The 20,333-nt window shown below is 63.0% G+C and overlaps 5 non-coding genes across 5 annotated transcripts; all 5 read right to left on the reverse strand.

The window, feature by feature from the left end:
* Positions 1-2,495: 2,495 nt before the first annotated feature.
* Positions 2,496-2,614, reverse strand: LOC142869278 (5S ribosomal RNA). The gene has a single exon (XR_012917971.1). It is a non-coding gene; the product is annotated as a 5S ribosomal RNA (ribosomal RNA).
* A 3,761-nt stretch (positions 2,615-6,375) lies between these two features.
* On the reverse strand, positions 6,376-6,494 carry LOC142869288 (5S ribosomal RNA). The gene has a single exon (XR_012917981.1). It is a non-coding gene; the product is annotated as a 5S ribosomal RNA (ribosomal RNA).
* Positions 6,495-10,289: 3,795 nt separating this feature from the next.
* On the reverse strand, positions 10,290-10,408 carry LOC142869280 (5S ribosomal RNA). The gene has a single exon (XR_012917972.1). It is a non-coding gene; the product is annotated as a 5S ribosomal RNA (ribosomal RNA).
* A 3,795-nt stretch (positions 10,409-14,203) lies between these two features.
* Positions 14,204-14,322, reverse strand: LOC142869281 (5S ribosomal RNA). Its single transcript, XR_012917973.1, has one exon. It is a non-coding gene; the product is annotated as a 5S ribosomal RNA (ribosomal RNA).
* Positions 14,323-18,084: 3,762 nt separating this feature from the next.
* On the reverse strand, positions 18,085-18,203 carry LOC142869289 (5S ribosomal RNA). Its single transcript, XR_012917982.1, has one exon. It is a non-coding gene; the product is annotated as a 5S ribosomal RNA (ribosomal RNA).
* Positions 18,204-20,333: the final 2,130 nt, after the last annotated feature.

Below are 20,333 nucleotides of genomic sequence, written 5' to 3' on the forward strand. Positions count from 1 at the left end.
CCACCCCCTTCCCCTTCCTGCTCCTCTACTCCTGGTGCCCCTCCATCCAGGGGCCAGACCTTAAAGAGTCACCGCAAGAGAATCCTGGTCCCAAAGGAGCCTTCTGGGGGACCGGTGCTGAGAGAGGTTGTGGGCATGGCCCGCTGGGGCTCTGCCCGACCCAGGGCTGAGAGATGCCACCTCCCAGCTCTGGGTCCCTGCAGGAAGTGTTGGCAAGCACAGGGCCGGTCCTCCAAAGGCCCAGGTGCAGGGAGCCCAGGCCAAGCAGCCTGTGGAAGAAGCCACTTGCCGTGCCACCCCGGGAACAGGACTGCAGGCCCCGGCCCTTCCCACCTCCTCCTCCTCCTCCCCCTGCCCCCCCCACAGGGCACAGGGCTCAGAGACACCTCAGACTCTTGCTACCCAAAGTGCAAAGGGCATCAGTTGCTCCTCCAACCCCCCCGCCCAGCAGACCACGTTGTCCAGCCAGCCCCCGGGCCTCCCTGGGGTGCCCAGCACAAAAGTGCAGACACCCACCGGACCCTCAATCTCAGTTTTCGGATGTTTTTGCCACTCTAAGGACCCGCAGGCCAGCTGGGCCTTCGGGCAGGACAGAGAGCCCCGGAATCCGACGTGGAGAGCTGCGTGTACGTCCCCATCAGGAGGCGGTCCCCACCTCCGCGGCTCTCCCCTTGTGGGGAGCGGCAGCCCAGCCGGCAGCCCCAGGGCCTCAGGGAAGACACCAGGCTGGGCCCCCGCGGCACAGCGGGGGCACGTCCCCCGCACTCAAGCGACTTAGGGACGGCTGCTGGAGACTGCTGCGGCCACCCTGCTGCCGGGTTCCTGGAGGGCTTCCTGGAAGCAGCGTCCACACCAAGCCCTTGGAAGGCCCAGGCGACGGAGGAGCCGGTCAGGCAGGGGCCGAGGACGGTGAGAGGCCGGGCGGGCGGGAAGGACCATGTCAGGCAGGGGCAGAGGACGGTGACAGGCCGGGCGGGGAGGAGCCGGACAGGCGGGGGCCCAGGACAGTGACGGGCCTGGCCGGGGAGGAGTGCGTCAGGCAGGGGCAGAGGAGACGGGCTGGGTAAGGGTTAGGGTTACAGTTAGGGCACAATTCACAATCGCAAAGACGTGGAAGCGACCCGAGTGCCCATCCATCCAGGAGTGCATGAATAAAATGTGGCGCGTGGACACCACGGAGTGCCATTCGGCTGTGAGGAGCAGCGGTGAGAGGGCGCCTCTCGTGTTCTCCTGGCCAGAGCTGGTACCCGTTCCAGTAAGCCAGGTATCCCAAGAATGGACACACGAGCACCACGTGAGCGCGCTCACCAGCAAATTGGTACGAACGGATGGACGCCTAAGTGGACAGAGAGGAATCACCTTCATCGGGTGGGTGTCGGGCGGGTGGGGGGAGGGGAGGGGCATACACATCCATTAGGCATGGGGTGGGTGCGCACCGACTGGGGGATGGGCGCACTTGAAGCTCTGACCCGAGGGGGGAGGCTTGGAGAGGGCAAGGCACCCGACCTTAACATTGGTACCCCCACAATACGCTGGAACAACCTGAGAGGTATATGAATAAGAACACAGGGGGGGCCGGGCGCGGTGGCTCACGCCTGTAATCCTAGCTCTCTGGGAGGCCGAGGCGGGCGGATTGCTCCAGGTCAGGAGTTCGAAACCAGCCTGAGCAAGAGCGAGACCCCGTCTCTACTAAAAATAGAAAGAAATTAATTGGCCAACTAATATATATAGAAAAACACAGCCGGGCGTGGTGGTGCATGCCTGTAGTCCCAACTACTCGGGAGGCTGAGGCAGCAGGATTGCTTGAGCCCGGAGATTGAGGTTGCTGTGAGCTAGGCTGACGCCATGGCACTCACTCTAGCCTGGGCAGCAAAACGAGACTCTGTCTCAAAAAAAAAAAAAAAAAAGAACACAGGGGGGAGGGGGGCACGGGCAACACATGTCACCTGAATACTTGTACTCCCATCATCTGCTTGAAGAGAGAGAGAAAAGAAAATGCAATCATAGAGGTAAGAGACACTTTTTAAAAATAATGAATCCGAAGAGAAAAGTAAAAGGAGGCCTGTGGAGCAGGTCTGGGTGTGACTCCGGATCCCCCAACATCAGGTGCCACCACCAAAGATTCCTGCGTGTAGCCCATAGAACCCCAAAAGCAACGGGACGAGTTCTGGTCACATGCTCCCTCAAAATGACATCCTGGCCTTCTTCTGGAACTCCCTCCCCTCTCAGACTCTCAAGGTTTCCTCCAGCGTGTCGGTTCCCACAGAGCAGACCTTTGGTCTGAGACCTGACAGTCCAGATGCCACGCATGCTGCCGCGTGGCGGCGGTGTCGCGGCTTGGGACAAGAGGAGGCCCCACGGTGCGGGCTGGGGCGCCAGGCAACGCGGGCGGGCGCTGAGGGTGGGGGTGACCCCCACCGCGGGCCGCCGCCACGCTCCCAGAAAGGGGACAGAACAAGAGGCAAAAAAAAAAAAAAAAAAAAAAAAAAAGCAGCAGCCTGTGGCACCCGGTATTCCCAGGCGGTCTCCCATCCAAGTACTAACCAGGCCCGACCCTGCTTAGCTTCCGAGACCAGACGAGATCGGGGGCGTTCAGGGTGGTGTGGCCCTAGACGGCGGCGGAGGGCGCCCCTGCCCCGCTCGAGAAGCCGAGCCTCTCTGGGCTTCCCCGCCGCCGCCTCCCGCCCCAGGCCCCGCGCCGGGCCGGGCCGGTTGAGTTCGCCGGCCGGGTCCCGCGGGCTCCCAGGGACGGGGGTGATGGGCGGGGCGGGGCGGGGCGGGGGGCTGTCTCTCTATACACACACACACACACTCACACTCACTCACACTCACACAAGATGCGCCTCCACGGCTGGACTCGCCAAGGTGGAGCCCTCCCAGCCCCCCTCGTCTCCTCGCCCGGCCTCCTTCACCTACCCGCTGCCCACCCCCAGCGCGTCGCTGCCTGCCGCTGACTGCGCACGCCGCGGGACGCTCGCCCTTTGACCCCAGCCAGGGGCCGCCCTCCCCCACAACCCCTTTCAGCTGCGCCCCCCCCCTCGCCCTGTGGGTGGGCTGCCGCCTATTCCCCGGGGCCAGGGCTGGGGCACAGCCAGTGTATGGGGCGTCTCTCTCTGGGGATGTGTCCCATGGGTGGGGTGGGGTGGCGTGGTTTGGGGGGCGCTGAAGAAATCAGTCCCCTCCATCTCCTACCTCTGGAAAACGCCCAAGCCCGTGGAGAACTGCCGGCACCGCTTCGTGGGGGCCGGGACCCTCCTCCGTGTCCTCCTGTGGCCCAGTCCAAGGGGCCTGGGCCTGGCCGGGGCTGCATTGGACCCCGACCACCCTGGCGTGTGGACTCGCTAAAAATCGGCCATTAGATATTGGATTCCAGCTTCCTGGAGGTCATTTCACTAATGAGTGCACCGGAAAGAGTTTCCTAATCCATCTGTGAGGGTGGCAACTGAAAGAGAATTTGAAAGCTGACAGAATAGGCGAGGGAAGGCATAGGAGATTTCCACACCCAGCAAGGAAGACTTTCCCGAAATGGAAGCAAGAAACGAGCAAACAGAGACACCGGTAGCCCGCCCGGAAAAGAGTCTGCCCCTGAGAGAAAGCACCCTGACCAGGTTCACCCGTGGGTGGGTGGCGAGCTAGCGGCATTCAGAAGAGCGAGGCCCGCAGTCTGTGCGGAAGACACCTGCGCTCGGGTGTGTGTGGCGGCGCGATTCACAAGCAGCTCTAGACGTTAAACCAAGGAGAAGCCAGGGAGTTCCCAACGCCCCAGGTGTCCTCAGCCCACGACTGGCTGCTGTGGGAATGCGAAGCCCGGCTCCTTGTCTCAGAGCAGGGTTCCCAGGAGGATCAGGCTGAAGCTGGGACTTGGCCTCAAAGTGTCCCCTCGCATGGCCACCCCCTTCCCCTTCCTGCTCCTCTACTCCTGGTGCCCCTCCATCCAGGGGCCAGACCTTAAAGAGTCACCGCAAGAGAATCCTGGTCCCAAAGGAGCCTTCTGGGGGACCGGTGCTGAGAGAGGTTGTGGGCATGGCCCGCTGGGGCTCTGCCCGACCCAGGGCTGAGAGATGCCACCTCCCAGCTCTGGGTCCCTGCAGGAAGTGTTGGCAAGTACAGGGCCGGTCCTCCAAAGGCCCAGGTGCAGGGAGCCCAGGCCAAGCAGCCTGTGGAAGAAGCCACTTGCCGTGCCACCCCGGGAACAGGACTGCAGGCCCCGGCCCTTCCCACCTCCTCCTCCTCCTCCCCCTGCCCCCCCCACAGGGCACAGGGCTCAGAGACACCTCAGACTCTTGCTACCCAAAGTGCAAAGGGCATCAGTTGCTCCTCCAACCCCCCCGCCCAGCAGACCACGTTGTCCAGCCAGCCCCCGGGCCTCCCTGGGGTGCCCAGCACAAAAGTGCAGACACCCACCGGACCCTCAATCTCAGTTTTCGGATGTTTTTGCCACTCTAAGGACCCGCAGGCCAGCTGGGCCTTCGGGCAGGACAGAGAGCCCCGGAATCCGACGTGGAGAGCTGCGTGTACGTCCCCATCAGGAGGCGGTCCCCACCTCCGCGGCTCTCCCCTTGTGGGGAGCGGCAGCCCAGCCGGCAGCCCCAGGGCCTCAGGGAAGACACCAGGCTGGGCCCCCGCGGCACAGCGGGGGCACGTCCCCCGCACTCAAGCGACTTAGGGACGGCTGCTGGAGACTGCTGCGGCCACCCTGCTGCCGGGTTCCTGGAGGGCTTCCTGGAAGCAGCGTCCACACCAAGCCCTTGGAAGGCCCAGGCGACGGAGGAGCCGGTCAGGCAGGGGCCGAGGACGGTGAGAGGCCGGGCGGGCGGGAAGGACCATGTCAGGCAGGGGCAGAGGACGGTGACAGGCCGGGCGGGGAGGAGCCGGACAGGCGGGGGCCCAGGACAGTGACGGGCCTGGCCGGGGAGGAGTGCGTCAGGCAGGGGCAGAGGAGACGGGCTGGGTAAGGGTTAGGGTTACAGTTAGGGCACAATTCACAATCGCAAAGACGTGGAAGCGACCCGAGTGCCCATCCATCCAGGAGTGCATGAATAAAATGTGGCGCGTGGACACCACGGAGTGCCATTCGGCTGTGAGGAGCAGCGGTGAGAGGGCGCCTCTCGTGTTCTCCTGGCCAGAGCTGGTACCCGTTCCAGTAAGCCAGGTATCCCAAGAATGGACACACGAGCACCACGTGAGCGCGCTCACCAGCAAATTGGTACGAACGGATGGACGCCTAAGTGGACAGAGAGGAATCACCTTCATCGGGTGGGTGTCGGGCGGGTGGGGGGAGGGGAGGGGCATACACATCCATTAGGCATGGGGTGGGTGCGCACCGACTGGGGGATGGGCGCACTTGAAGCTCTGACCCGAGGGGGGAGGCTTGGAGAGGGCAAGGCACCCGACCTTAACATTGGTACCCCCACAATACGCTGGAACAACCTGAGAGGTATATGAATAAGAACACAGGGGGGGCCGGGCGCGGTGGCTCACGCCTGTAATCCTAGCTCTCTGGGAGGCCGAGGCGGGCGGATTGCTCCAGGTCAGGAGTTCGAAACCAGCCTGAGCAAGAGCGAGACCCCGTCTCTACTAAAAATAGAAAGAAATTAATTGGCCAACTAATATATATAGAAAAACACAGCCGGGCGTGGTGGTGCATGCCTGTAGTCCCAACTACTCGGGAGGCTGAGGCAGCAGGATTGCTTGAGCCCGGAGATTGAGGTTGCTGTGAGCTAGGCTGACGCCATGGCACTCACTCTAGCCTGGGCAGCAAAACGAGACTCTGTCTCAAAAAAAAAAAAAAAAAAAGAACACAGGGGGGAGGGGGGCACGGGCAACACATGTCACCTGAATACTTGTACTCCCATCATCTGCTTGAAGAGAGAGAGAAAAGAAAATGCAATCATAGAGGTAAGAGACACTTTTTAAAAATAATGAATCCGAAGAGAAAAGTAAAAGGAGGCCTGTGGAGCAGGTCTGGGTGTGACTCCGGATCCCCCAACATCAGGTGCCACCACCAAAGATTCCTGCGTGTAGCCCATAGAACCCCAAAAGCAACGGGACGAGTTCTGGTCACATACTCCCTCAAAATGACATCCTGGCCTTCTTCTGGAACTCCCTCCCCTCTCAGACTCTCAAGGTTTCCTCCAGCGTGTCGGTTCCCACAGAGCAGACCTTTGGTCTGAGACCTGACAGTCCAGATGCCACGCATGCTGCCGCGTGGCGGCGGTGTCGCGGCTTGGGACAAGAGGAGGCCCCACGGTGCGGGCTGGGGCGCCAGGCACCGCGGGCGAGCGCTGAGGGTGGGGGTGACCCCCACCCCGGGCCGCCGCCACGCTCCCAGAAAGGGGACAGAAAAGAGGCAAAAAAAAAAAAAAAAAAAGCAGCAGCCTGTGGCACCCGGTATTCCCAGGCGGTCTCCCATCCAAGTACTAACCAGGCCCGACCCTGCTTAGCTTCCGAGACCAGAGGAGATCGGGGGCGTTCAGGGTGGTGTGGCCCTAGACGGCGGCGGAGGGCGCCCCTGCCCCGCTCAAGAAGCCGAGCCTCTCTGGGCTTCCCCGCCGCCGCCTCCCGCCCCAGGCCCCGCGCCGGGCCGGGCCGGTTGAGTTCGCCGGCCGGGTCCCGCGGGCTCCCAGGGACGGGGGTGATGGGCGGGGCGGGGCGGGGCGGGGCGGGGGGCTGTCTCTCTATACACACACACACACACACACTCACACTCACTCACACTCACACAAGATGCGCCTCCACGGCTGGACTCGCCAAGGTGGAGCCCTCCCAGCCCCCCTCGTCTCCTCGCCCGGCCTCCTTCACCTACCCGCTGCCCACCCCCAGGGCGTCGCTGCCTGCCGCTGACTGCGCACGCGCGGGACGCTCGCCCTTTGACCCCAGCCAGGGGCCGCCCTCCCCCACAACCCCTTTCAGCTGTGCCCCCCCCCTCGCCCTGTGGGTGGGCTGCCGCCTATTCCCCCGGGCCAGGGCTGGGGCACAGCCAGTGTATGGGGCGTCTCTCTCTGGGGATGTGTCCCATGGGTGGGATGGGGTGGCGTGGTTTGGGGGGCGCTGAAGAAATCAGTCCCCTCCATCTCCTACCTCTGGAAAACGCCCAAGCCCGTGGAGAACTGCCGGCACCGCTTCGTGGGGGCCGGGACCCTCCTCCGTGTCCTCCTGTGGCCCAGTCCAAGGGGCCTGGGCCTGGCCGGGGCTGCATTGGACCCCGACCACCCTGGCGTGTGGACTCGCTAAAAATCGGCCATTAGATATTGGATTCCAGCTTCCTGGAGGTCATTTCACTAATGAGTGCACCGGAAAGAGTTTCCTAATCCATCTGTGAGGGTGGCAACTGAAAGAGAATTTGAAAGCTGACAGAATAGGTGAGGGAAGGCATAGGAGATTTCCACACCCAGCAAGGAAGACTTTCCCGAAATGGAAGAAAGAAACGAGCAAACAGAGACACCGGTAGCCCGCCCGGAAAAGAGTCTGCCCCTGAGAGAAAGCACCCTGACCAGGTTCACCCGTGGGTGGGTGGTGAGCTAGCGGCATTCAGAAGAGCGAGGCCCGCAGTCTGTGCGGAAGACACCTGCGCTCGGGTGTGTGTGGCGGCGCGATTCACAAGCAGCTCTAGACGTTAAACCAAGGAGAAGCCAGGGAGTTCCCAACGCCCCAGGTGTCCTCAGCCCACGACTGGCTGCTGTGGGAATGCGAAGCCCGGCTCCTTGTCTCAGAGCGGGGTTCCCAGGAGGATCAGGCTGAAGCTGGGACTTGGCCTCAAAGTGTCCCCTCGCATGGCCACCCCCTTCCCCTTCCTGCTCCTCTACTCCTGGTGCCCCTCCATCCAGGGGCCAGACCTTAAAGAGTCACCGCAAGAGAATCCTGGTCCCAAAGGAGCCTTCTGGGGGACCGGTGCTGAGAGAGGTTGTGGGCATGGCCCGCTGGGGCTCTGCCCGACCCAGGGCTGAGAGATGCCACCTCCCAGCTCTGGGTCCCTGCAGGAAGTGTTGGCAAGCACAGGGCCGGTCCTCCAAAGGCCCAGGTGCAGGGAGCCCAGGCCAAGCAGCCTGTGGAAGAAGCCACTTGCCGTGCCACGCCGGGAACAGGACTGCAGGCCCCGGCCCTTCCCACCTCCTCCTCCTCCTCCTCCTCCTCCTCCCCCCCGCCCCCCCCCCCAGGGCACAGGGCTCAGAGACACCTCAGACTCTTCCTACCCAAAGTGCAAAGGGCATCAGTTGCTCCTCCAACCCCCCCGCCCAGCAGACCACGTTGTCCAGCCAGCCCCCGGGCCTCCCTGGGGTGCCCAGCACAAAAGTGCAGACACCCACCGGACCCTCAATCTCAGTTTTCGGATGTTTTTGCCACTCTAAGGACCCGCAGGCCAGCTGGGCCTTCGGGCAGGACAGAGAGCCCCGGAATCCGACGTGGAGAGCTGCGTGTACGTCCCCATCAGGAGGCGGTCCCCACCTCCGCGGCTCTCCCCTTGTGGGGAGCGGCAGCCCAGCCGGCAGCCCCAGGGCCTCAGGGAAGACACCAGGCTGGGCCCCCGCGGCACAGCGGGGGCACGTCCCCCGCACTCAAGCGACTTAGGGACGGCTGCTGGAGACTGCTGCGGCCACCCTGCTGCCGGGTTCCTGGAGGGCTTCCTGGAAGCAGCGTCCACACCAAGCCCTTGGAAGGCCCAGGCGACGGAGGAGCCGGTCAGGCAGGGGCCGAGGACGGTGAGAGGCCGGGTGGGCGGGAAGGAGCATGTCAGGCAGGGGCAGAGGACGGTGACAGGCCGGGCGGGGAGGAGCCGGTCAGTCGGGGGCCCAGGACAGTGACGGGCCTGGCCGGGGAGGAGTGCGTCAGGCAGGGGCAGAGGAGACGGGCTGGGTAAGGGTTAGGGTTACAGTTAGGGCACAATTCACAATCGCAAAGACGTGGAAGCGACCCGAGTGCCCATCCATCCAGGAGTGCATGAATAAAATGTGGCGCGTGGACACCACGGAGTGCCATTCGGCTGTGAGGAGCAGCGGTGAGAGGGCGCCTCTCGTGTTCTCCTGGCCAGAGCTGGTACCCGTTCCAGTAAGCCAGGTATCCCAAGAATGGACACACGAGCACCACGTGAGCGCGCTCACCAGCAAATTGGTACGAACGGATGGACGCCTAAGTGGACAGAGAGGAATCACCTTCATCGGGTGGGTGTCGGGCGGGTGGGGGGAGGGGAGGGGCATACACATCCATTAGGCATGGGGTGGGTGCGCACCGACTGGGGGATGGGCGCACTTGAAGCTCTGACCCGAGGGGGGAGGCTTGGAGAGGGCAAGGCACCCGACCTTAACATTGGTACCCCCACAATACGCTGGAACAACCTGAGAGGTATAAGAATAAGAACACAGGGGGGGCCGGGCGCGGTGGCTCACGCCTGTAATCCTAGCTCTCTGGGAGGCCGAGGCGGGCGGATTGCTCCAGGTCAGGAGTTCGAAACCAGCCTGAGCAAGAGCGAGACCCCGTCTCTACTAAAAATAGAAAGAAATTAATTGGCCAACTAATATATATAGAAAAACACAGCCGGGCGTGGTGGTGCATGCCTGTAGTCCCAACTACTCGGGAGGCTGAGGCAGCAGGATTGCTTGAGCCCGGAGATTGAGGTTGCTGTGAGCTAGGCTGACGCCATGGCACTCACTCTAGCCTGGGCAGCAAAACGAGACTCTGTCTCAAAAAAAAAAAAAAAAAAAAGAACACAGGGGGGAGGGGGGCACGGGCAACACATGTCACCTGAATACTTGTACTCCCATCATCTGCTTGAAGAGAGAGAGAAAAGAAAATGCAATCATAGAGGTAAGAGACACTTTTTAAAAATAATGAATCCGAAGAGAAAAGTAAAAGGAGGCCTGTGGAGCAGGTCTGGGTGTGACTCCGGATCCCCCAACATCAGGTGCCACCACCAAAGATTCCTGCGTGTAGCCCATAGAACCCCAAAAGCAACGGGACGAGTTCTGGTCACATGCTCCCTCAAAATGACATCCTGGCCTTCTTCTGGAACTCCCTCCCCTCTCAGACTCTCAAGGTTTCCTCCAGCGTGTCGGTTCCCACAGAGCAGACCTTTGGTCTGAGACCTGACAGTCCAGATGCCACGCATGCTGCCGCGTGGCGGCGGTGTCGCGGCTTGGGACAAGAGGAGGCCCCACGGTGCGGGCTGGGGCGCCAGGCAACGCGGGCGGGCGCTGAGGGTGGGGGTGACCCCCACCGCGGGCCGCCGCCACGCTCCCAGAAAGGGGACAGAACAAGAGGCAAAAAAAAAAAAAAAAAAAAAAAAAAAAAGCAGCAGCCTGTGGCACCCGGTATTCCCAGGCGGTCTCCCATCCAAGTACTAACCAGGCCCGACCCTGCTTAGCTTCCGAGACCAGACGAGATCGGGGGCGTTCAGGGTGGTGTGGCCCTAGACGGCGGCGGAGGGCGCCCCTGCCCCGCTCGAGAAGCCGAGCCTCTCTGGGCTTCCCCGCCGCCGCCTCCCGCCCCAGGCCCCGCGCCGGGCCGGGCCGGTTGAGTTCGCCGGCCGGGTCCCGCGGGCTCCCAGGGACGGGGGTGATGGGCGGGGCGGGGCGGGGCGGGGCGGGGCGGGGGGCTGTCTCTCTCTACACACACACACACACTCACACTCACTCACACTCACACAAGATGCGCCTCCACGGCTGGACTCGCCAAGGTGGAGCCCTCCCAGCCCCCCTCGTCTCCTCGCCCGGCCTCCTTCACCTACCCGCTGCCCACCCCCAGGGCGTCGCTGCCTGCCGCTGACTGCGCACGCGCGGGACGCTCGCCCTTTGACCCCAGCCAGGGGCCGCCCTCCCCCACAACCCCTTTCAGCTGTGCCCCCCCCCTCGCCCTGTGGGTGGGCTGCCGCCTATTCCCCCGGGCCAGGGCTGGGGCACAGCCAGTGTATGGGGCGTCTCTCTCTGGGGATGTGTCCCATGGGTGGGATGGGGTGGCGTGGTTTGGGGGGCGCTGAAGAAATCAGTCCCCTCCATCTCCTACCTCTGGAAAACGCCCAAGCCCGTGGAGAACTGCCGGCACCGCTTCGTGGGGGCCGGGACCCTCCTCCGTGTCCTCCTGTGGCCCAGTCCAAGGGGCCTGGGCCTGGCCGGGGCTGCATTGGACCCCGACCACCCTGGCGTGTGGACTCGCTAAAAATCGGCCATTAGATATTGGATTCCAGCTTCCTGGAGGTCATTTCACTAATGAGTGCACCGGAAAGAGTTTCCTAATCCATCTGTGAGGGTGGCAACTGAAAGAGAATTTGAAAGCTGACAGAATAGGTGAGGGAAGGCATAGGAGATTTCCACACCCAGCAAGGAAGACTTTCCCGAAATGGAAGAAAGAAACGAGCAAACAGAGACACCGGTAGCCCGCCCGGAAAAGAGTCTGCCCCTGAGAGAAAGCACCCTGACCAGGTTCACCCGTGGGTGGGTGGTGAGCTAGCGGCATTCAGAAGAGCGAGGCCCGCAGTCTGTGCGGAAGACACCTGCGCTCGGGTGTGTGTGGCGGCGCGATTCACAAGCAGCTCTAGACGTTAAACCAAGGAGAAGCCAGGGAGTTCCCAACGCCCCAGGTGTCCTCAGCCCACGACTGGCTGCTGTGGGAATGCGAAGCCCGGCTCCTTGTCTCAGAGCGGGGTTCCCAGGAGGATCAGGCTGAAGCTGGGACTTGGCCTCAAAGTGTCCCCTCGCATGGCCACCCCCTTCCCCTTCCTGCTCCTCTACTCCTGGTGCCCCTCCATCCAGGGGCCAGACCTTAAAGAGTCACCGCAAGAGAATCCTGGTCCCAAAGGAGCCTTCTGGGGGACCGGTGCTGAGAGAGGTTGTGGGCATGGCCCGCTGGGGCTCTGCCCGACCCAGGGCTGAGAGATGCCACCTCCCAGCTCTGGGTCCCTGCAGGAAGTGTTGGCAAGCACAGGGCCGGTCCTCCAAAGGCCCAGGTGCAGGGAGCCCAGGCCAAGCAGCCTGTGGAAGAAGCCACTTGCCGTGCCACGCCGGGAACAGGACTGCAGGCCCCGGCCCTTCCCACCTCCTCCTCCTCCTCCTCCTCCTCCTCCCCCCCGCCCCCCCCCCCAGGGCACAGGGCTCAGAGACACCTCAGACTCTTGCTACCCAAAGTGCAAAGGGCATCAGTTGCTCCTCCAACCCCCCCGCCCAGCAGACCACGTTGTCCAGCCAGCCCCCGGGCCTCCCTGGGGTGCCCAGCACAAAAGTGCAGACACCCACCGGACCCTCAATCTCAGTTTTCGGATGTTTTTGCCACTCTAAGGACCCGCAGGCCAGCTGGGCCTTCGGGCAGGACAGAGAGCCCCGGAATCCGACGTGGAGAGCTGCGTGTACGTCCCCATCAGGAGGCGGTCCCCACCTCCGCGGCTCTCCCCTTGTGGGGAGCGGCAGCCCAGCCGGCAGCCCCAGGGCCTCAGGGAAGACACCAGGCTGGGCCCCCGCGGCACAGCGGGGGCACGTCCCCCGCACTCAAGCGACTTAGGGACGGCTGCTGGAGACTGCTGCGGCCACCCTGCTGCCGGGTTCCTGGAGGGCTTCCTGGAAGCAGCGTCCACACCAAGCCCTTGGAAGGCCGAGGCGACGGAGGAGCCGGTCAGGCAGGGGCCGAGGACGGTGAGAGGCCGGGTGGGCGGGAAGGAGCATGTCAGGCAGGGGCAGAGGACGGTGACAGGCCGGGCGGGGAGGAGCCGGTCAGTCGGGGGCCCAGGACAGTGACGGGCCTGGCCGGGGAGGAGTGCGTCAGGCAGGGGCAGAGGAGACGGGCTGGGTAAGGGTTAGGGTTACAGTTAGGGCACAATTCACAATCGCAAAGACGTGGAAGCGACCCGAGTGCCCATCCATCCAGGAGTGCATGAATAAAATGTGGCGCGTGGACACCACGGAGTGCCATTCGGCTGTGAGGAGCAGCGGTGAGAGGGCGCCTCTCGTGTTCTCCTGGCCAGAGCTGGTACCCGTTCCAGTAAGCCAGGTATCCCAAGAATGGACACACGAGCACCACGTGAGCGCGCTCACCAGCAAATTGGTACGAACGGATGGACGCCTAAGTGGACAGAGAGGAATCACCTTCATCGGGTGGGTGTCGGGCGGGTGGGGGGAGGGGAGGGGCATACACATCCATTAGGCATGGGGTGGGTGCGCACCGACTGGGGGATGGGCGCACTTGAAGCTCTGACCCGAGGGGGGAGGCTTGGAGAGGGCAAGGCACCCGACCTTAACATTGGTACCCCCACAATACGCTGGAACAACCTGAGAGGTATAAGAATAAGAACACAGGGGGGGCCGGGCGCGGTGGCTCACGCCTGTAATCCTAGCTCTCTGGGAGGCCGAGGCGGGCGGATTGCTCCAGGTCAGGAGTTCGAAACCAGCCTGAGCAAGAGCGAGACCCCGTCTCTACTAAAAATAGAAAGAAATTAATTGGCCAACTAATATATATAGAAAAACACAGCCGGGCGTGGTGGTGCATGCCTGTAGTCCCAACTACTCGGGAGGCTGAGGCAGCAGGATTGCTTGAGCCCGGAGATTGAGGTTGCTGTGAGCTAGGCTGACGCCATGGCACTCACTCTAGCCTGGGCAGCAAAACGAGACTCTGTCTCAAAAAAAAAAAAAAAAAAAAGAACACAGGGGGGAGGGGGGCACGGGCAACACATGTCACCTGAATACTTGTACTCCCATCATCTGCTTGAAGAGAGAGAGAAAAGAAAATGCAATCATAGAGGTAAGAGACACTTTTTAAAAATAATGAATCCGAAGAGAAAAGTAAAAGGAGGCCTGTGGAGCAGGTCTGGGTGTGACTCCGGATCCCCCAACATCAGGTGCCACCACCAAAGATTCCTGCGTGTAGCCCATAGAACCCCAAAAGCAACGGGACGAGTTCTGGTCACATGCTCCCTCAAAATGACATCCTGGCCTTCTTCTGGAACTCCCTCCCCTCTCAGACTCTCAAGGTTTCCTCCAGCGTGTCGGTTCCCACAGAGCAGACCTTTGGTCTGAGACCTGACAGTCCAGATGCCACGCATGCTGCCGCGTGGCGGCGGTGTCGCGGCTTGGGACAAGAGGAGGCCCCACGGTGCGGGCTGGGGCGCCAGGCAACGCGGGCGGGCGCTGAGGGTGGGGGTGAACCCCACCGCGGGCCGCCGCCACGCTCCCAGAAAGGGGACAGAACAAGAGGCAAAAAAAAAAAAAAAAAAAAAAAAAAAAGCAGCAGCCTGTGGCACCCGGTATTCCCAGGCGGTCTCCCATCCAAGTACTAACCAGGCCCGACCCTGCTTAGCTTCCGAGACCAGACGAGATCGGGGGCGTTCAGGGTGGTGTGGCCCTAGACGGCGGCGGAGGGCGCCCCTGCCCCGCTCGAGAAGCCGAGCCTCTCTGGGCTTCCCCGCCGCCGCCTCCCGCCCCAGGCCCCGCGCCGGGCCGGGCCGGTTGAGTTCGCCGGCCGGGTCCCGCGGGCTCCCAGGGACGGGGGTGATGGGCGGGGCGGGGCGGGGCGGGGGGCTGTCTCTCTCTACACACACACACACACTCACACTCACTCACACTCACACAAGATGCGCCTCCACGGCTGGACTCGCCAAGGTGGAGCCCTCCCAGCCCCCCTCGTCTCCTCGCCCGGCCTCCTTCACCTACCCGCTGCCCACCCCCAGCGCGTCGCTGCCTGCCGCTGACTGCGCACGCCGCGGGACGCTCGCCCTTTGACCCCAGCCAGGGGCCGCCCTCCCCCACAACCCCTTTCAGCTGCGCCCCCCCCCTCGCCCTGTGGGTGGGCTGCCGCCTATTCCCCGGGGCCAGGGCTGGGGCACAGCCAGTGTATGGGGCGTCTCTCTCTGGGGATGTGTCCCATGGGTGGGGTGGGGTGGCGTGGTTTGGGGGGCGCTGAAGAAATCAGTCCCCTCCATCTCCTACCTCTGGAAAACGCCCAAGCCCGTGGAGAACTGCCGGCACCGCTTCGTGGGGGCCGGGACCCTCCTCCGTGTCCTCCTGTGGCCCAGTCCAAGGGGCCTGGGCCTGGCCGGGGCTGCATTGGACCCCGACCACCCTGGCGTGTGGACTCGCTAAAAATCGGCCATTAGATATTGGATTCCAGCTTCCTGGAGGTCATTTCACTAATGAGTGCACCGGAAAGAGTTTCCTAATCCATCTGTGAGGGTGGCAACTGAAAGAGAATTTGAAAGCTGACAGAATAGGCGAGGGAAGGCATAGGAGATTTCCACACCCAGCAAGGAAGACTTTCCCGAAATGGAAGCAAGAAACGAGCAAACAGAGACACCGGTAGCCCGCCCGGAAAAGAGTCTGCCCCTGAGAGAAAGCACCCTGACCAGGTTCACCCGTGGGTGGGTGGCGAGCTAGCGGCATTCAGAAGAGCGAGGCCCGCAGTCTGTGCGGAAGACACCTGCGCTCGGGTGTGTGTGGCGGCGCGATTCACAAGCAGCTCTAGACGTTAAACCAAGGAGAAGCCAGGGAGTTCCCAACGCCCCAGGTGTCCTCAGCCCACGACTGGCTGCTGTGGGAATGCGAAGCCCGGCTCCTTGTCTCAGAGCGGGGTTCCCAGGAGGATCAGGCTGAAGCTGGGACTTGGCCTCAAAGTGTCCCCTCGCATGGCCACCCCCTTCCCCTTCCTGCTCCTCTACTCCTGGTGCCCCTCCATCCAGGGGCCAGACCTTAAAGAGTCACCGCAAGAGAATCCTGGTCCCAAAGGAGCCTTCTGGGGGACCGGTGCTGAGAGAGGTTGTGGGCATGGCCCGCTGGGGCTCTGCCCGACCCAGGGCTGAGAGATGCCACCTCCCAGCTCTGGGTCCCTGCAGGAAGTGTTGGCAAGCACAGGGCCGGTCCTCCAAAGGCCCAGGTGCAGGGAGCCCAGGCCAAGCAGCCTGTGGAAGAAGCCACTTGCCGTGCCACCCCGGGAACAGGACTGCAGGCCCCGGCCCTTCCCACCTCCTCCTCCTCCTCCCCCTGCCCCCCCCACAGGGCACAGGGCTCAGAGACACCTCAGACTCTTGCTACCCAAAGTGCAAAGGGCATCAGTTGCTCCTCCAACCCCCCCGCCCAGCAGACCACGTTGTCCAGCCAGCCCCCGGGCCTCCCTGGGGTGCCCAGCACAAAAGTGCAGACACCCACCGGACCCTCAATCTCAGTTTTCGGATGTTTTTGCCACTCTAAGGACCCGCAGGCCAGCTGGGCCTTCGGGCAGGACAGAGAGCCCCGGAATCCGACGTGGAGAGCTGCGTGTACGTCCCCATCAGGAGGCGGTCCCCACCTCCGCGGCTCTCCCCTTGTGGGGAGCGGCAGCCCAGCCGGCAGCCCCAGGGCCTCAGGGAAGACACCAGGCTGGGCCCCCGCGGCACAGCGGGGGCACGTCCCCCGCACTCAAGCGACTTAGGGACGGCTGCTGGAGACTGCTGCGGCCACCCTGCTGCCGGGTTCCTGGAGGGCTTCCTGGAAGCAGCGTCCACACCAAGCCCTTGGAAGGCCCAGGCGACGGAGGAGCCGGTCAGGCAGGGGCCGAGGACGGTGAGAGGCCGGGCGGGCGGGAAGGACCATGTCAGGCAGGGGCAGAGGACGGTGACAGGCCGGGCGGGGAGGAGCCGGACAGGCGGGGGCCCAGGACAGTGACGGGCCTGGCCGGGGAGGAGTGCGTCAGGCAGGGGCAGAGGAGACGGGCTGGGTAAGGGTTAGGGTTACAGTTAGGGCACAATTCACAATCGCAAAGACGTGGAAGCGACCCGAGTGCCCATCCATCCAGGAGTGCATGAATAAAATGTGGCGCGTGGACACCACGGAGTGCCATTCGGCTGTGAGGAGCAGCGGTGAGAGGGCGCCTCTCGTGTTCTCCTGGCCAGAGCTGGGACCCGTTCCAGTAAGCCAGGTATCCCAAGAATGGACACACGAGCACCACGTGAGCGCGCTCACCAGCAAATTGGTACGAACGGATGGACGCCTAAGTGGACAGAGAGGAATCACCTTCATCGGGTGGGTGTCGGGCGGGTGGGGGGAGGGGAGGGGCATACACATCCATTAGGCATGGGGTGGGTGCGCACCGACTGGGGGATGGGCGCACTTGAAGCTCTGACCCGAGGGGGGAGGCTTGGAGAGGGCAAGGCACCCGACCTTAACATTGGTACCCCCACAATACGCTGGAACAACCTGAGAGGTATATGAATAAGAACACAGGGGGGGCCGGGCGCGGTGGCTCACGCCTGTAATCCTAGCTCTCTGGGAGGCCGAGGCGGGCGGATTGCTCCAGGTCAGGAGTTCGAAACCAGCCTGAGCAAGAGCGAGACCCCGTCTCTACTAAAAATAGAAAGAAATTAATTGGCCAACTAATATATATAGAAAAACACAGCCGGGCGTGGTGGTGCATGCCTGTAGTCCCAACTACTCGGGAGGCTGAGGCAGCAGGATTGCTTGAGCCCGGAGATTGAGGTTGCTGTGAGCTAGGCTGACGCCATGGCACTCACTCTAGCCTGGGCAGCAAAACGAGACTCTGTCTCAAAAAAAAAAAAAAAAAAAGAACACAGGGGGGAGGGGGGCACGGGCAACACATGTCACCTGAATACTTGTACTCCCATCATCTGCTTGAAGAGAGAGAGAAAAGAAAATGCAATCATAGAGGTAAGAGACACTTTTTAAAAATAATGAATCCGAAGAGAAAAGTAAAAGGAGGCCTGTGGAGCAGGTCTGGGTGTGACTCCGGATCCCCCAACATCAGGTGCCACCACCAAAGATTCCTGCGTGTAGCCCATAGAACCCCAAAAGCAACGGGACGAGTTCTGGTCACATACTCCCTCAAAATGACATCCTGGCCTTCTTCTGGAACTCCCTCCCCTCTCAGACTCTCAAGGTTTCCTCCAGCGTGTCGGTTCCCACAGAGCAGACCTTTGGTCTGAGACCTGACAGTCCAGATGCCACGCATGCTGCCGCGTGGCGGCGGTGTCGCGGCTTGGGACAAGAGGAGGCCCCACGGTGCGGGCTGGGGCGCCAGGCACCGCGGGCGAGCGCTGAGGGTGGGGGTGACCCCCACCCCGGGCCGCCGCCACGCTCCCAGAAAGGGGACAGAAAAGAGGCAAAAAAAAAAAAAAAAAAAAGCAGCAGCCTGTGGCACCCGGTATTCCCAGGCGGTCTCCCATCCAAGTACTAACCAGGCCCGACCCTGCTTAGCTTCCGAGACCAGAGGAGATCGGGGGCGTTCAGGGTGGTGTGGCCCTAGACGGCGGCGGAGGGCGCCCCTGCCCCGCTCAAGAAGCCGAGCCTCTCTGGGCTTCCCCGCCGCCGCCTCCCGCCCCAGGCCCCGCGCCGGGCCGGGCCGGTTGAGTTCGCCGGCCGGGTCCCGCGGGCTCCCAGGGACGGGGGTGATGGGCGGGGCGGGGCGGGGCGGGGCGGGGGGCTGTCTCTCTATACACACACACACACACTCACACTCACTCACACTCACACAAGATGCGCCTCCACGGCTGGACTCGCCAAGGTGGAGCCCTCCCAGCCCCCCTCGTCTCCTCGCCCGGCCTCCTTCACCTACCCGCTGCCCACCCCCAGCGCGTCGCTGCCTGCCGCTGACTGCGCACGCGCGGGACGCTCGCCCTTTGACCCCAGCCAGGGGCCGCCCTCCCCCACAACCCCTTTCAGCTGCGCCCCCCCCCTCGCCCTGTGGGTGGGCTGCCGCCTATTCCCCCGGGCCAGGGCTGGGGCACAGCCAGTGTATGGGGCGTCTCTCTCTGGGGATGTGTCCCATGGGTGGGATGGGGTGGCGTGGTTTGGGGGGCGCTGAAGAAATCAGTCCCCTCCATCTCCTACCTCTGGAAAACGCCCAAGCCCGTGGAGAACTGCCGGCACCGCTTCGTGGGGGCCGGGACCCTCCTCCGTGTCCTCCTGTGGCCCAGTCCAAGGGGCCTGGGCCTGGCCGGGGCTGCATTGGACCCCGACCACCCTGGCGTGTGGACTCGCTAAAAATCGGCCATTAGATATTGGATTCCAGCTTCCTGGAGGTCATTTCACTAATGAGTGCACCGGAAAGAGTTTCCTAATCCATCTGTGAGGGTGGCAACTGAAAGAGAATTTGAAAGCTGACAGAATAGGTGAGGGAAGGCATAGGAGATTTCCACACCCAGCAAGGAAGACTTTCCCGAAATGGAAGAAAGAAACGAGCAAACAGAGACACCGGTAGCCCGCCCGGAAAAGAGTCTGCCCCTGAGAGAAAGCACCCTGACCAGGTTCACCCGTGGGTGGGTGGCGAGCCAGCGGCATTCAGAAGAGCGAGGCCCGCAGTCTGTGCGGAAGACACCTGCGCTCGGGTGTGTGTGGCGGCGCGATTCACAAGCAGCTCTAGACGTTAAACCAAGGAGAAGCCAGGGAGTTCCCAACGCCCCAGGTGTCCTCAGCCCACGACTGGCTGCTGTGGGAATGCGAAGCCCGGCTCCTTGTCTCAGAGCGGGGTTCCCAGGAGGATCAGGCTGAAGCTGGGACTTGGCCTCAAAGTGTCCCCTCGCATGGCCACCCCCTTCCCCTTCCTGCTCCTCTACTCCTGGTGCCCCTCCATCCAGGGGCCAGACCTTAAAGAGTCACCGCAAGAGAATCCTGGTCCCAAAGGAGCCTTCTGGGGGACCGGTGCTGAGAGAGGTTGTGGGCATGGCCCGCTGGGGCTCTGCCCGACCCAGGGCTGAGAGATGCCACCTCCCAGCTCTGGGTCCCTGCAGGAAGTGTTGGCAAGCACAGGGCCGGTCCTCCAAAGGCCCAGGTGCAGGGAGCCCAGGCCAAGCAGCCTGTGGAAGAAGCCACTTGCCGTGCCACCCCGGGAACAGGACTGCAGGCCCCGGCCCTTCCCACCTCCTCCTCCTCCTCCTCCTCCTCCTCCCCCCCGCCCCCCCCCCCAGGGCACAGGGCTCAGAGACACCTCAGACTCTTGCTACCCAAAGTGCAAAGGGCATCAGTTGCTCCTCCAACCCCCCCGCCCAGCAGACCACGTTGTCCAGCCAGCCCCCGGGCCTCCCTGGGGTGCCCAGCACAAAAGTGCAGACACCCACCGGACCCTCAATCTCAGTTTTCGGATGTTTTTGCCACTCTAAGGACCCGCAGGCCAGCTGGGCCTTCGGGCAGGACAGAGAGCCCCGGAATCCGACGTGGAGAGCTGCGTGTACGTCCCCATCAGGAGGCGGTCCCCACCTCCGCGGCTCTCCCCTTGTGGGGAGCGGCAGCCCAGCCGGCAGCCCCAGGGCCTCAGGGAAGACACCAGGCTGGGCCCCCGCGGCACAGCGGGGGCACGTCCCCCGCACTCAAGCGACTTAGGGACGGCTGCTGGAGACTGCTGCGGCCACCCTGCTGCCGGGTTCCTGGAGGGCTTCCTGG

The sequence above is a fragment of the Microcebus murinus genome, unplaced genomic scaffold, assembly GCF_040939455.1.
Source record: "Microcebus murinus isolate Inina unplaced genomic scaffold, M.murinus_Inina_mat1.0 scaf067_hap2_Mmur4.0, whole genome shotgun sequence".
Classification (NCBI taxonomy): domain Eukaryota; kingdom Metazoa; phylum Chordata; class Mammalia; order Primates; family Cheirogaleidae; genus Microcebus; species Microcebus murinus.